The following is a 14,515-nucleotide window of genomic DNA, read 5'->3' on the forward strand; positions in this document are numbered from 1 at the left end:
TGAAGTCCAACTCATCAACTTTTTCTTTCATGGATTACACTCTTGGTGGTGATGTTACATCTTTTGTAACTGACCTTGAAAGGTAAAAGGCTTTGGGGCACCTGGGTGGTTCAGTCAGTTAAGAGTCCCACTCAGGCCTCAGAGGCTCAGGTCATGATTTCACAGTCATGAGACCGAGCCCTGCATCAGGCTGCATGCTCTGCTCTCTCAAAAATAAATACACTTAAAAAAAAAAAAAAAAAAGAAGAAGAAGAAGAAGGATGGGGCACCTGGGGGGCTCAGCTGGCTAAGAGTCCAACTCTTGGTTTAGGCTCAGGTCATGATTTCGTTCATGAGACCAAGCCCCATGTCAAGCTAAGAGCAGAGCATAGGGCCTGGTTGGGATTCTCTCTCCTCCCCCTTCTCTCTCTGCCCCTCTGTCCCTCTCAAAAATAAACAAACTTAAAAGAAAGGAAAAGGATAGGGCTCCTGGGTGGCTCAGTTGGTTCTATGTCCAACTCCTGATTTCGGCTCAAGGCATGATCTCACCGTTTGTGGGTTCGAGCTCTGAATGGGGCTCTGTGCTGACAGTGCAGTTCTCTCTCTCTGCCTTTCTTTCTGCCCCTCCCCTGCTCACCCATGTGCTCACTCTCTCCCTCTCTCTCAAAATAAATCAGTAAATTGTAAAAAAAAAAAAAAAAAAAAAAAAAAAAAGAAAAAAAGATGGGTAAGGTAAAATTAGAAAAAGACCTCACTGATACGCCAAGATCACTTTAAGATAATGAGATTCACAAGCAAATACATATGTACTAATTAACTGTCTATTCTGTACCCCGCACCATGCTTGGGAATACAACAGGGTATGAATCAACTCAGACACACAAAGAGCAAATACTCCTCCCCCAAATACCTTCAAATAAACTTTCTCTACATGGTGGTACGGAGTTTATATATAATACTCACACAAAAAGAACACCGAATTTCAGGAGTGCCTGGGCGGCTCAGTTGGTTAAGCATCTGACTTCAGCTCACGTCACGATCTCACAGTTCATGAGTTCAAGCCCTGCATCAGTCTGTTTGCTCTCAGCATGAAGCCTGCTTTGGATTCTTGTCCCCCTCACACTCTGCCCCTCCCCCCCACACATTCTCTCTCTCTCTCTCACTCTCTCATACACACACACACACACACACACACAAATAAAAATAACACTGAATTTCACAATGTTCCCCTGGAAATTCTCTTTTATTTTCTACATAAAAAAGGTACATAAGGAAAAACCAAAAAACCTACAAATTACATATACCTAGTCCAAAAATCTAGCTTTTCATCCTTACCCAAAATACCTAGAATGATGAAAAAGCTCAATCCCACCGTGTCATTTGAAGCCTTGCAACACTGGGCTCAGGTCAAAAGGTCCTTTATCAACTAACAGGATTTGTTTTTAAGATTTTATTTATTTTTTAAGTTTATTTATTTTGAGAGAGAGAGAATCCTAAGCAGGTGCCATGAAATCAGCACAGAGCCCAATGTGGGGCTCAAACTCACAAACCATGAGATCATGACCCAAGCCTAAACCAAGAGCCGGACACTCAAGTGACTAAGCCAGCCAGGCACTCAGTCCCAATTAACAGTTTAAACAAGAGTGGTACCCATGGCTACAATCCTAACATAGAATGGGCTGTAGGAGGGGCGCCTGGGTGGCTCAGTCGGTTGGGCGTCCAAATTCGGCTCAGGTCATGATCTCATGGTCTGTGAGTTCAAGCCCCGTGTCGGGCTCTGTGCTGACAGATCAGAACCTAGAGCCTGCTTCGGATTCTGTGTCTCCCTCTGTCTCTGCTCTTCTCCCGCTTGTGCTCTGTCTCTCTCAAAAATAAACATCAAAAAAAAAAAAAAAAAAGAAAAAGAAAAAGAAAAAAAGAAAAGAAAAAAGAATGGGCTGTAGGAGCTAGCTACATTGAACCAGAACACTTTCTGAATACTTACTGTCCCTGAGCAAGATGAAAAAGATGTTAGCAAGTAACCAGAGTGGTAACAGGAAAACATCTCCTCACTGAAACAGACACCAGTCCTTTCCAATCCTTGACAGAACAGTTACATGACAGAACTGTAGCCACCCAGTTAGATGGCTTGTTTGGTGAAAGAACCAACAGTTCAATGCATCTCAGCAAGTCTTTATTTGAGCACCTATAATATGCCAGCCAATATTCTAGGCTCTTAGGATGTAGCAGTGAACAAGACAGACAAAAATCCCTACCTTTGTTATTTAAGAGCAGAGAGGGAAAAACAACAAAGCCATAAGTACAAAACTAAGTAAATTAAACAGTATGCTAGAAGGTGTGAAGTACTATGAAAAAGAAAGAAGGGGGCAGTGCAAGTGCATTAAGGCAGTATACGAGGGGAAATGCAACCTTGCAGATGGTCAGCCCTTACTGAGGAGACACCTGAGCAAAGAATTGACGAAGTAAGGGAGTCAGCCAAGCACACATGTATGGAATGAGCAATCCTGGCAGGGAAAGGAAGAATGTGCCTGGTGAGGTGGAGAACTAGGAGCCCAAAGTCAGCGGAGGGCTAGAGAAGGATAAGTAGAGGGAGAAAAGGGTAGCAAGGACAGAGCGGTAAGAGTGAGGACCAGATCACTTAGGACAGAGGATGACAAATGTTTTCTTTAAAGGACTAGATATTAAATAGTTTAGGCTTTTCAAGCTGTAAGGTCCTTACCACTCAATTCTTCCTTTGCAGTGCAAATACAGCCACAGATAAGATGTGAACAAATGAGACTGGCTGTGTTCCAATAAAACTTTATTTACAGGCACAGATATCTTGATTTCATATGATGTTCACCTCACAAATATCAATTTTTTTTTTATTTTTTAAGGATTTAAAAATATAAAAACCATTTTAGCTTGCAGGTCATACAAAAACAGGCAGTAGGCCAAATTTGGTCCGTGGGCGATAGTCTGTCAGCTCCTGAAACAGGGGGTCCTTCTAGTCACTTTAAAGACTGTGGCTTTCACTATGAGATGGGGAACCCTTACAGGGTTTTGAGCAGAGAAGTGATAATTATCAGACTCATATTTTTATTTATTTTTTTAATGTTTATTTTGAGAGAGAAAGTGCGTGCTTGCACAAGCAGGGGAGGGGCGGGGCGCAGAGGTGGAGAAGAGGGAGAGAATCCCAAGCAGATCCCACACTGTCAGCACAAAGCCCGACACAGGGCTCTATCTCATGAACCTAGAAATCATGACCTGAGCCGAGATCTAAGAGTTGAGACGCCTAACGAACTAAGCCACCCAAGTGCCCCTTTTAAAAGATCACTATGACTGCCATGTGGAAACACATAATAGAGAGGACAAGGGTGGAAGAATGGAAACCACTGGGAAGTTAGTGATCAGATTATGTATATATTCTGAAAGGAAAGATGACGGGACTTAGCAAAACGGATGTGTGAGTGTGAGGGAACTGGAAGCATCAGGACCAACATCAAGGTTTTTGGCCTGAGCAGATGAGTTAGGAAACGTGCAGGAAGAGCAAGTTTTGGGATTAAGATCAGGAATTCAGCTTTGTACATGCTGAATCCCAGACACTGATTAGATATTTTAAGTAGTCAACTGGGTATTAACTTAGAGTTTAGAAGAGAGGTCTGAATCAAGATATAAATTTGGTAATTTTCAGGATAAAGGCAGAATGTAAAGCCACAAGACCACCAAGAGAGTAAGTATACTAATGAATGGGAGAGAGCAGAACGAAGAGGCACAACTACAGTCAGAGAAGGAGTGGCCTGATAGGTAGGAGGTAAATAAAGTAGGACTGTGCTATTCTGGGGGTGCCTGGCTGGATCAGTTGGTAAAGCAAGCAACTCTAAATCTCAGGGTCGTGAGTCTGGGCCCCACATTGGGTACAGAGATTACTTAAAACATAAATAAACAAACAAACTTAAAAAAAAAAACAAAAAAAAAACTGTGCTGTTCTGAAAGCCAAGTAAGGAAAACTTGTAAGACAAGCACTTTGAATTAAAAACAGGAAAAGGGATAGAGCATGAAAATGGAAATCCTGAGTTCTGCTCCTTGCTTTACTACAAAGGATGTTTCTAACTCAAAGATACCTGTATTCTCAAGTCCCGTATACTACAGTATCGAGTTTTGCCGTGTTTTACCATTTATAGGAACTTATCCTCTCCTACACTATTCTCTCTCCACTCCAGCCCTTCTTTATGGGAAAGTTTACCTAGAAAATATCACGTTCCCCTCCAAAACCTTCAATGACTAATCATTACCCAAGCAACCGGCATTCTATTCATCCACTCTGTGTGGCACCAAGGTCCTCCATAATACAACACTAATGTAATTCATTCTGTCCTTTCTCTCACCACTGCAGTTCCAGCCAAAATAAGAATAATGACTCTTCCCCCAAACACCTTGCAGTGTGCTAGCGCTAAGCTTTAAGTTAAACGTTTCCCTTATGTGGACTGCAACCTCTACTCCACCATGAATTTGTCATTGTTCTATTTATTCATCAACTGTCCCGTCTCAAATATAGCCCTCCATGAAGCTTTATCCAGTGCTTGAGTTGAATATAATTCCTCTTTCTTTGAGCCATCCAGCATTTTTTCAACTTCCTAATACTCAGCTTCAGCTATTTTTATCACAAGCTCCTGAATGAAATAACTTACCTTTATCCCCATAGCACCTAGTACAATGACCTGCACTCAAGAGAGGCTCAATAAAAATGTGAATTCAACCCCGGATTTATCTTTCCTTAGGGAGCACCTAACTGAAGAATCCAAGAAGTTTCCATCTGAAAGGTCACCATCTCTTCCCTTATCTCCATGGGAGATCATCATCTCAGTCATCATCACAGTGACTTACAGGGAATTTCTGACTCTTCCTCCATAAGCACAAATTCTATTATTTACTTGACTTATTTCACCCATCTTGGATTAATTCCCCAAACCCTCTCCCATTCCTTCAGGACTTTACTACTTAGCTCACTGACACACAATCAACTTCTACTCCTGGCATAATTCTTAGCAATTTCAATAACCACACAGATGATCCTTCTAAAATTCTGGACTCTCCATTCCTTGTTTTCCTTTCCTTGCATGTTTTCATCTTCTTTCCTACTTTAGACAACCACTCTCCACCAACGCCGGTAATCCCCTAATCCTACCACCTTTCACGATCCCTCACCCTTTTCATGCCCTCACTTCTATCCTTATCCAACTGAAATTACACAATCCATTATGTGTCACTCATTTACATCAGCAACTCCCTTTGTTATCCTCTCCCGGCAAAACTCCAACTCTGCTTAAATCCAACTCTCCAGGTTACGCCACACCGATAACCCTGGACAAACGGTATGACTAGGGAGGGGGAAAAAAAAACAACAACACACAATTGTGTTTATTGGTCGTTTTCTAAATTCATGATCAATCCTCAAAAGGCCCAATAATCAACAGTTCTCAAACAGTGATGGTACTGCAACCCTGTGGGATTTGAAAACGTGAGGTAGAGTTTCCTGGTTTTCATAATGACTAGGTGAGTAAGCCCCACATTTGGTATCCTGGGATGCTAACCATCCTGCAATGTCCAAGAAGCCCCATTGAAAAAAATAAAACTCATTCACTTTATTACTGATTATTTCCAATCTTCTCTTCTCTTTTCAAATGCCTGTACCTCCCTCCCATATCCTCACACGACCGCTCATCCTGCTTTCTACTTCATGCAAAATACCAACCTTGCTGCATCTTTTCCCATATATTGTTCTTCCTTGTTACTATGAATGAACTGTTCCTATTCCTATTTAATGGAGAGCTCTCAACTCAAACCCTCTTAGAACCCATCCCCTTTTGCCTACTCAAGAATATAGCTCCAGTAATCACTCCCTCTGCTCTCTGTCTCGCATAACTTTCCTTGATCTCTAGCTCCCCACACCCAATTCTCTGCCCCTTTTAAAGCAGAATTCTCTGATTACACTTCTGTTTCCATTTCCTCACCTCCCATTCTCTCTTAAATTCACCCCAATCAGCCTCTCACACCAATGCTCTACTGAAACAGTTCATGCCAAGGTCCCCTAGGACTCCCATAGTGTTTAAATGCTGTGAACAATTCTCAGTCCTCACCTCAGCTGACCTCTCAGCAACAGGTGACACAGCTGACTGTTCCCTACTCGAAACATTTTACTTCCCTTGGCTTCCATCCAGTACTCTACTCTTAGTTCTCTTCCTACTTCATAAATTACTCCACTGGCTCCTTTCTTTCTTATCTCCAGAGCCTCTGACTGCTGGAATGCAGCTGGACTCAGCCCTCACACTGAATCCCTTCACCACTGTACCTGCACTCATTTGGCAATCTCACTCAGGCTTGAGGCTTTAAATACCACCTATACACTGAGGGCAACCGAGTTTATATCACCCTTAGTTCTAGACTCACACTCAAATACATAATCAACACATCCACCTGGATGTCTAATAAAAGTTTTAAATATGCCCCAAATTAATTCCTGACCCATCCCCCCGAAAAAAACACAAAACTTTACTTTGCTCCTTCCAGTGTTCCCTCTCTCAAGAGAAGGCAACTACTCCTTCTGATAGCTTATCTCAAAAAGAGTCATCCTTGACAGCTCTCTTCCTGCCACACCCCACATCTAATCCATCACCAAATCTTTCACCTTTACCTTGTTCTCTTTACCTAGAGCAATAGCATCCACAGTGTTCCCTTTAAAATTTAAATTAGGTCATATCATGCTTTGCTCAAAACCTTCCAAGGGCTTGGTCTCTGCTTAAACACCTCTCTAACGGCCTACAAATCCCTAATAATCTGATTCCCCTGAACTTCTTGGCCTCCTCCCCTACTGCTCCCCCTTCAGTGTTCCATCCACACTGGTAGCCTTGCTTTTTCTCAAACAAGTCACACATTCCCCTCCTCAGAGCCTCGACATTTGCTATTTATTATCACAGATATGCACATACCTCTTTACGTCTTCAGTTGTCTTCTTAAACATCCTTACTACGAGCCCATCCCTGATCATCATATATAGCATAGCAACCCCTCCTCTAGGACTTCTCTGACCCTGTTTATATCTCTCCATAGGATTTATCACTGGCATATCTTTGCTTACTCTCTGTTTTGTACACCTAGAGCAATGCTTGGCACAAAGGAGAAACTCAAATGAATTTCTCAAAATATTTCTTCATACAGCATCATAGTCAATGTTCACAATCCCCTGAAAAGTAGTAAGATATGGAATTAATGGTATAATTTATTTTATAATCTTTAAAAATATGAAAGCACTGGGGTGCCTGGGTGGCTCAGTCGGTTGAGCGTCCTACTTCCGCTCAGGTCATGATCTCAAGGCTTGTGAGTTCGAGCCCCGCGTCGGGCCCTGTGCTGACAGCTCAGAGCCTGGAGCCTGCTTCAGAGTCTATGTTTCCCTCTCTCTCTGCCCCTCCCCCACTCATGCTCTGTCTCTCTCTGTCTCAAAAATAAATAAACATTAAAAATTTTTTTTAAATATGAAAGCACAAATATACAAAAATGTTAAATAATTTGTCTATGATCATACACCAGCAGAGCCATCTCTACAACTGGGATTGGGTCTCCAGCATTTTCCAATTCACATTACTGTGGCCATGAATAAATCAAAGAGCAGGTGTATATTTAATTTTGCATGGTAATCTTTAAAAGCTCAGCCTGGAGTGCCTGGCTGGTTAAGTTGGTGGATGTACAACTCTTGATCTCAAGGCTGTGAGTTCAAACCCCACACTGCATGTGGAGCCGACTTAAAAAAAAAAAAAAATTAATTAAAAAAAAATTCAAAGCTCAACCTGAAATCTAGTCCTTTATACCACAATCAAACATGAAGTAGTACCTAACTGTACATGCCTCAGTGGCTATTTATTTTCTTCCCACTAAAAGGCTGTGATAGCATCAGGCTATTTGAAATTTACATATCTTATTGTGACAATTCTGATCAAAAGGAAAAGGGAGCAATGAATGTGCCAAGAAACAGTTAAGTATTCAAGTATTCTCTATCCTTCCGTGCCCAACGCAGCACACTTAACTCTGAAGGGTAAGCCAGCACCTTGGTAAACAAGCTTCAAAGGGTATCTTTGGTTCTCAAAAGACTTTTTGTTGCCGTTGTACAGAACAGAGCATGGCAAAGAAACTGTATCTGGAAAGAGAATGGACATGATTATTTTTCTTAATTAGTTAAGCTTGCAAAACCACCTCAGAACCTGCAATCTAGTTATAAGCAAACAGTCATTTAGTGTTTTAAAAATCACCAATTTTAAAACAAATAGAAGTCATTCTTCACCTTGGCAAAATAAACAATTGGTTTAGTCTCAAAAAAAATGCATATCTTCACCAAGTATTATGTCAATACAGAAAAACTTTTCATATGTAACAGTACTAAAAATTAAGAAACAGATTAGATCCTTTAGTAATATAATAATTTAATTTCTAGACTCTTGCCAACACTCATTCTCCTCTTTCTGGCATCCTCTGCCACAGTTGAAACTGTGTATCTAGGTCAGAAAAGACAAGTAGCTTTTCAGAACAGTTCGATATCTTTGGCACAAGTGTTGATATTATAATTCAATCCTTTCACAAACTCCTTTTAAAATACACTATGATGTAAATCACAAGATTAGTACTGTACAGACAGTAGTCTAATATTGAAGAAAGCCACTGAAACAAATACTTTAAAATGCTAGATTTAGAAAACTGATACAGGTCCTGAGTTTGAGCCCCACGTTGGTGTAGAGATTACTAAAAAGTAAGCAAATAAACCAAAAAACAAAACAACAAAGCTGATAGAGGTAATGAGCTACAAAACAATATAAGGTAGGCAATACAATGTAATTCATATTAGAGCAATGGGTTTAGGGTAAGAAGATCTGCCTTCAAATTCCAGCTCTGCTACTAATAAACTGGCCAATTTTGAACAAATCTCAACCTCTCTGAGCCTCAATTCCTTCAGTTATAAAGTAAAAGGGTGAGACTACACCTAGATTACTTTTTAGGTACTGTCTTTAAACATGATTCTGTAATAAAAATAGAAATCTACAAGTAACATTTTATATGAGACAGATTAAACTTAATCCTTAAAAGTATATGTTTTTACAATGTAATCATATTTTAAATATTATAGATAAAACTAAAAATGAGATAGGTGAGAAAATTTGAACATGGAGTAATTTGTCAACATTATGGAATTAGTTCTAGAGGGTGATAATGGTATTATATAGGTTTCTCTTGGTGGGGGTATTCATATCTAATTTGAGAGATATTTACAGATGAAATTATATGAAAATCTGGGATTTTCTTCAAAGTAATGTAGTTGAGGGATAGTGAAGTAAGACTAGACTTATGTTGATAATTACTGTAAGCTGATGACACGTTATCCATGGTTCAAGGGGGTTCTCTCTACTTGCGTATGTTCAAATATTTCCTTATAGAAATTTAAGAAAGGTTTTTAAACAGGACCACATTTATCAAGAATCTAAACAGCCAATTTTCAATTTACCAGTAGTAAAATGAGATTTTCATGTCATATTTTCTTCAGGCACAACATATCTGCTTTAGAGAATCCATATTAACTGCACAAAACTAGAAATATAAAACCATCTTGGGGAGCAATTTAGTAATAACCAACAGTCAAAGATGTGGGTATCCTATAAACAACAATACTATTTTTTTCTTTTTTATAAGTTTTTTATTTCTGGGGCTCCTGGGTGGCTCAGTCGGTTGGGCATCCGACTTCGGCTCAGGTCATGTTCTCACGGTTTGTGGTTCAAGCCCTACATCGGGCTCTGTGCTGACAGCTCAGAGCCTGGAGCCTGCTTCGGATTCTGTGTCTCCCTCTGTTTCTGCCCCTCACCTTTAGTTATGACTAAATTAATATATATAATATTATATATAATATATATTAACATATATTAACATATGTAATAACATGTATTAACATGTTATATAATATATATTACATATATATGTTATATATATGTATGTAATGTATATATACATACATATAATGTATATGTATATGTATAATATATATATATGTTAGCATTTGTAATTACTAAATTAATATAACCTTTAGTTATTACTAAATTATGCCTCTCTCAAAAACAAATAAATGTAAAAAAAAACAATTTTTTTTAAGTTTTTATTTCTTTTGAGAGAGAGCACACATGCACAAGCAGCAGAGGCACAGAGAGAGAAAGAGGAAGAGATAATCCCAAGCAGGCTCTGCACTGTCTGCCCGATATGGGGCTCAAACCCACAAACTGTGAGATCATGATCTCAGAGAGTCGGACACCTAACCGACTGAACCACCCAGGTACCCCAACAATATTCTTTCTGGTTACAGTTACATTATCTAGAGAAACTCCAACACAAACACAGGTAGACGGGTTTAAATCAATGTTCAATGCAGCACTTTTTATAATCACAAAACACTAGAAAACTAAATGTCCATCAACAAGAGAATGGAGATACAAACTGCAGTTAAAGAATTACAGTGATACATTTCATCATTTCTAAACCCACAACAATGTTGGGTGGAAAAGCTAGTTGCAGATGAAGTATAAAGTGATTCCTTTCATGAAAGCTTAAAAATGCATAAAATAATGTTATATATAATTTATGGGTACACACGCACACTATTTTTAGTATAAAAATCATTCAAGGTAATGACAAACAAAAAATTCAGTAGCGGTTATTACTGGGAAAAAGAAGGAACAGAATACATACACAGTATGTATCTGAGTACTACTTCTTGGGAAAAGAATCCACAGCAAATTTGGAAAAAGTGAAAAGTTGTGTGTGGTGAGTACACATTATTTGCTATATTCTATTTTGTCTATATGCCAGAAACAATTTATAATTTCCAAATGTTTTCTTTTAATGTTTCTTTTATTTTTTGAAAGAGAGAGAGATAGAGCACGAGCACAGGAGGCAGGGGGTGGGGGGGACACAGAATCCGAAGCAGGCTCCAGGCTCTGAGCTGTCAGCACAGAGCCTGATGAAGGGCTCGAACTCATGAACCATGAGATCATAACCTGAGCCCAAGTCAGATGCTCAACCAACTGAGCCACCCAGGCGCCCCTTAAATTTCAAAATGTTTTTAAAATTATGCCCACATATGTAATACTCAGAAACAAAAAGGAACCTTGGTCCTCTTAAACAGAAAATTATTTTAGCTGTCTTAGCCCTTGGGGATTACATTTTTCAATTTAAACCAAATATTGCTATTGAATAAAAGATACAAAAAGTTCCCCCAACAAAGAAGATTATGAAGTGTGTGTGTATATTTAAGTGGAACAAGACATATTCCTACACAGATTTACCCAGGGGAATAACCAGACTTTCAAAGTATTAGAGTATAGGCTAAAGTCACTGTCAGTGCTTGAAGGTCTCAAACACTGCAGGGGGTAATACTGCTCAGAAACATTCTAATTCTAAATAAAAGACCAAGTAGTACTTTTGTTAGGGCAGAACTATGGAAACCCTAATACATTTCCCAAGTCCCTATATAACCTGGCAAAATTCAACCTCCAAGTTCTGTCTTCTCAGAAGGTTTTGTCAGGATTTGATTATAGGCTTTGTTATGGGAAGGCTCAGAGTAGGCTTTAACTCCAGGGCAGAAGTCAGAAAATCTTTTCTTTACAGGGCCACACAGTAAGTTTTTTTTTTTGTTTTTTTTTTTTTAAGTTTATTTTTGAGAGAGAGAGAATGAGAGGGAAGGAGGAAGAGAGGGAGGGAGAGAGAGAGAGAGAGAGAGAGAGAGGAAACACACACACGGGAGGGGCAGAAAAGGAGGGAGACAGAGAATCCAAAGCAGGCTCTGCATTGTGATCGCAAAGCCCAATATGGTGTTCGAACCCATGAACCATGAGATCACCACAGGAGCTGAGGTGGGACGCTCAAATGACTGGGCCACCCAGGTGCCCCCCACATAGTAAATCTTGTAGGCTTGCCAGGCCTACAGTCTGTGTGCAACTATTTAACTTTGCCAATCCTTGCTTTACCTCATGGTCTTTCTAGTGTTCCACCCACACGCCCAGGGTGTTGATCAGGTCTCTCTCTCAGTTCTGCCTGGGCCAGAGCTCCAATATCCCACAGCTGTACAACCTCTAGCATCTCTGTTTCATTCCCAGCTTCGGGGCAGCCACTCTGATGAACCTTCCAGCTTTTCTCCCCCATGGACAGCCCAACTCTTCACCAATAATTCACAAGGAACCCACACAAAAACATTTGGAAGCCCCTCCCATAGAGCTCCTCTTCTCCAGTGTCCTGCCCTAAAGATTCTAGCCATTTTAGCTGCCCCAAATTCTGATTCAACACAGGCTACCATGTTCTGCTTGGATTCCAGCTCAAGAAATTGTTCTCAGGCAGAAAGCAGGGGCAATTGTGGGGCTCATTTTACAAATTTCAAGATCAGAGGCCTGTTGTCCAAAGCCTGAAAGAGTTGCTTCACATATTTTGTCCAGTTTCATGTTTTTTATAAATTTTTTTTTAACATTTATTCATTTTTGAGAGACAGAGCATGAGCGGGGAGGGGCAGAGAGAGGGAGACACAGAATCTGAAGCAGACTCCAAGCTCTGAGCTGTCAGCACAGGGCCCGACGCGGGGCTCGAACTCACAAACTGCGAGATCCTGACCTGGGCGGAAGTCAGACGCTCAACAGACTGAGCCACCCAGGCGGCCCTAGTTTTGTGTTTTTTAATGACAGAAAGGCCAGTCCAGAACAAGATACTCCATCAAAGCCAGAAGTAGAAGTTGTAATCAATAAATATTCTAGTTTCTATTATATATATCAAGACCTGTACTGGCACATAGCTAAATATGAAGCAATGGTTTAATCCAAAGGGCATGAGGGTGAGAATAACTAGCCATTTATTCATTTATCCATCTATCCATCCATCCATCCATCCATCCATCCATCCATCCATCCAACAAATACTTACTAAGCATCTTATTGTACCAGGAAAGTGCTGACTTTATGTCTTCAAGCCTCGGTATTAGCACAGCCTACATTAGGACCATAACCTGCCCTGCCAATCACCCAGGTTTTAGGAAAAAGATAAGTTGAGAAAATGCATATAAAAGCACTTGACAAAGGCCTACACAAATACACATTATTTCTGTGATGGCAACAATCATACCCTTATTAATAAAGCACAAGTTCTCTGTGTACACTTGCCCAACAGCAGAAACATGAAAAAGGATGGCTGTGAAAGAGCAGGATATGTGTGTGTGCACATGCATGTGCACCCATGCTCTGGAGGGGAGGAGATTTCAGAATTCAAATCTGCCAGGGAACAAAGTGCATATACAAAAGTGACAGGAGATATGGGTACCTGCCATACAAACGCTTGTGACAAGATAACTGAATAACAGAACTGAATTTAAGTGAAGTCCCTTTTTGAAATTTAAAACCAAAATATAGAAAAAATAATCTTTGAAAATGTTTTATTGCAGAATGCTTTAATACAAATTTCTTTAAACTTTATTCCAACTATTTTAAAATTCAAGAATAAAAATAATTTCTACTATAAATAATATATTCATATCACATCCTTTTAATAAAATGGGTCAGAATGGTCATAATCATTTTCTCACCAATAGTCATTATTCAAAAAAAAAATTTTTTTTTTTTTTTTGGGAAACATGTAATAAGGTCCAGAGAAAAGGTAAATCATTCAAGAAACATAGAGGCTGGTGAGAGTTTAGGGAAAAATCATGACAACAGACCACTGATCTCCACTCGGGTAGCTGAGTTAGCACAGATGTGAATCTAGCTTTTAACAAGGGTTTATTTTCTATTGGGGTTAGGGATGAGCAATGAGTAGTCACAAACATCTTAAGCTACATTCTTCCTTCTCCGTTGTCCTACTACTGTAATCTCAGGCCTTTAAATAAATGTCAGCTGTAATGTTAACAGATATTGGCATACAAAATAAGAAAAACAAACAATTCCTTAAAGACACAGAAGTGTTGACCATAAAATAAACTGTATTTGAATATGTTAAAATGAAGAAATTTGGGCATCAAAAAACACCCTAAAGAAAGTGAAAAGCGAAGTCACATATTGAAAAGACTTTTGGAATACATACCTCCAACAAAAGTACCAAAAACACATAAAGACAACTTAAAATCCAAAAGAAAACCACAAACAAGCTAGGCGAAAGAAAAAACAAAATAAAAAAAAAAAAGAAGTCATGAACAAGCATTTCACAGAAAAAAAAATCACAAGACCAATAAAAACATAATACCATTTCTACCCACTGAAGCTGCAAAAATTTAATCTGACAATTCCAAGGGTTGGAAAGGATATATTCATAGAGACTTTCATAGACTGATAGTGGGAAAAAAATGTTTGGCATAATGTCTACAAACTGAATAATCCCATGTTCATTACCCAGGGTTTTATTCCTCAGTATACATGGAAAGAAACTTACGCACAAGAGACATGTATTAAAATGATCACAGCAAAACTGCTCACAGCAGCAAAAACCTGGAAAACAAGGA

The 14,515-nt window shown here is 39.4% G+C and overlaps 1 protein-coding gene across 8 annotated transcripts in view; it reads right to left on the bottom strand.

The window, feature by feature from the left end:
- The window catches only part of STRBP (spermatid perinuclear RNA binding protein), a 151,198-nt gene that overhangs the window by 77,887 nt on the left and 58,796 nt on the right, over positions 1 to 14,515 (bottom strand). The window contains exon 2 of one of the 8 annotated variants that reach the window (XM_078436508.2): positions 8,060 to 8,149. The exons of 6 other annotated variants lie outside the window; for them this stretch is intronic. The gene's annotated coding sequence lies outside the window, so the exon portion shown is untranslated. Of the gene's footprint in view, positions 1 to 8,059; positions 8,150 to 14,445; positions 14,468 to 14,515 lie in introns of those variants that run through there. One more of the 8 variants, XM_078436510.1, reaches the window with a different exon arrangement.

This window comes from Panthera onca, chromosome D4 (genome assembly GCF_046562875.1).
Source record: "Panthera onca isolate mPanOnc1 chromosome D4, mPanOnc1 haplotype 2, whole genome shotgun sequence".
Lineage (NCBI taxonomy): Eukaryota > Metazoa > Chordata > Mammalia > Carnivora > Felidae > Panthera > Panthera onca.